Source organism: Triticum dicoccoides, chromosome 3B (genome assembly GCF_002162155.2).
Source record: "Triticum dicoccoides isolate Atlit2015 ecotype Zavitan chromosome 3B, WEW_v2.0, whole genome shotgun sequence".
NCBI classification, from domain to species: Eukaryota; Viridiplantae; Streptophyta; class Magnoliopsida; order Poales; family Poaceae; genus Triticum; species Triticum dicoccoides.
The window spans coordinates 527,496,291-527,498,675 of record NC_041385.1 but is presented as its reverse complement, the minus strand read 5'-3'; the positions used below and the strand labels follow the sequence as shown (position 1 = coordinate 527,498,675).

Below are 2,385 nucleotides of genomic sequence, written 5' to 3'. Positions count from 1 at the left end.
ATATTCTGCTAATATTAGCAGAATAACTATTCTGCACACCACTTCGGCACTGCATCATTTTGACAACGAGCACTGCAATAGAGACTAGTGAACTTCTCGTCGGAAAAAACTGCACGCGTTATTTTTTCGGTACTGTTTTCGCTCTAATTTTTTAACCATTTATCGGAATGAGGCGTGTAATATACCGTTGAAAATCTATGGATTAGGCGCAACTTCGACATGTTGAACACTTTTCGAGATTCCACACGGTTTAAGAGCAGTTTTGAAAATAGTGCGGCGGATGACGAGTGGCAGCGAGCGTTTTTTCGCATTTTTTTCTCAACCGCTTGTCGGAACGATGCAAATTATATGCCGTGGGATAGATATCGTAGAGGTGCATCTTTTTCATATATAAATCTTTCTCTAATTCATTACGGTTTAAGAGCAGTTTCAAATTTACTAAATAGCGGAACTCTGTTTTTCAATTTTTTTGAAATTTTCGGTACTGTTTTTGCTCCAGTTTTCTAAAAGTTTGTCGGAACAGGACGTATGATACGCCGTTGGAAAGCTACGGACAAGGCACAACTTTGATATGTTGAAATGGTTTTGAGATTCCTTACGGTTTTTATTTAATTTTGAAAATCATGCGGCTGACTTCGAGAGGCAGCAACTGTTTTTTCGTGAAATTTTTACAAATGGCTGGTCGGAATAATTCAAATCATACGTCATTAGAAAGATATCGATGAGACGCAACCTTTTCATGTAGAACATTCTCTCTAATCCTTACGGTTTAAGAGCAGTTTCGATTTTACCGAAAAGCGGACACTCTGTTCTTCGCGAGACCAAAATCATCATATTTACTGCATTGGACAGAAGAACGCATTGCTTCAGACAAAATGCCGCACTGCATCAGATGGGCAAGTGCACTGCATGGTTTCTTTTTGTTTAGACGTATTTTTCTCGGACGAGGAAAGAAGAACGCACTGCTTCAGACGAAATACCCGCACTTTATTAGATGGGCAAGTGCACTGCATGGTTTTTTTTGTGGGACGTAAATTTTCCTAAACAAGGTGGAGTGCACTTCATGTCGAGTGCTGGTGAACCACAATACTATGAAAAGTGAACCTCGAGACTACCGTAACCGAGCCGTACTACATCAGACAGAAAACCGCACTTATTTTAAACTAAAAACCGCACTTCATTGGACAAACAAGTGCACTGCATGATTTTCTTTTTTGTGGGACGTAATTTTTATTTTATTTTTCTTTTATGGTCTCCATAACGTCTTTTATCAACAAGTATGCACTACAGGGACGAGGTGAGTGTACTGCATCAATTGTTCTTTTCCAATTTTAATTTAACATAGTGAGCTGCATTAAAAAAATTAACCTTTTCAAGTTTGTTTTCTTCCAATTTGTTTTTGCACTTGGCAACATAGTGAACTGCTCAGAGATAGAAGCTCACTACAGCAATGAAACAAGTGAACATCTTCCGCCAAGCATCTTCAGCCCAAAGCGACTTTACTTTTTTATGATATGGGCTTCAACTTCTCTCAAAAGTGCACTGCATTTGTTCTAATAATTTACACAAACAACGGAGGCAAAATTAACAAACTACTTACACCTCTCGATGATATAGACAGACTGCAGTGTAGCGTCCCTATCCGAACTGCATCAAATGACATTTAGTGTTTTTTTTACAATTAACTACAGTTTTTCAAAAAAAAATCTTACAACATCTTTGTAAATCTGGAAAATCAAATGGCATTCTGTGAACATTTTGTTGTCGAACACCCACACATTGGAGGGCACTGAACCGCACGCCCACACTGACCAAACCACACACCCTAGCGGCGATGGGCTACACGACCATGATTACAGAACTGCACACACACAATATGGATGAGAAAGGATGTCAATTGGTTGCCCAGGAGCATTATGGACTGCTCGGACAAGCAAAAATGGGCTGCATTGACAAGCAAAATTGAGTTGCAAAACCAACGAGCCCACAAACCAGTAGGCACACACCATCCTCGTCATCATTTTGCCGGCGCCCCCGCACTGCACGTCCACGCGCCGCCAAGCTGCACTGAGAAAACGAGATGGGGTCACGAGGATGTGGCACTCGGCGGGTGAGCACGAGGGAGGAGGGTGGCTGGGGAGGAACAGCGGTACCGCTGACGCGCTCGACATTGCGGAGGGGGCGGAGCTGGGGCCGCGGTCGGGGCAGCGCGGGGCACGGGCCGTGGAGGCCAACTGTCGCATGGCGGAGCTACGGCCGCGGCCGCAGGGACGCGGGGTCGAGGCCGTGCAGTAGCCATGCCCATGGTGGGGCGGGGTGGGCCAGATCCGGCGGTGGAAGCTCGGCACGAAACAGATCTTGTCGGATCCGGCGGTGGAAGCTCGG

General features: G+C 44.4%; 1 long non-coding RNA gene across 1 annotated transcript; it reads right to left on the bottom strand.

Moving 5' to 3' along the window:
• Positions 1 to 1,614: 1,614 nt before the first annotated feature.
• On the bottom strand, positions 1,615 to 2,379 carry LOC119281488. Its single transcript, XR_005138433.1, has 2 exons — positions 2,154 to 2,379; positions 1,615 to 2,067 (listed from the first exon to the last, which is right to left on the bottom strand). It is a non-coding gene; the product is annotated as an uncharacterized LOC119281488 (long non-coding RNA).
• Positions 2,380 to 2,385: the final 6 nt, after the last annotated feature.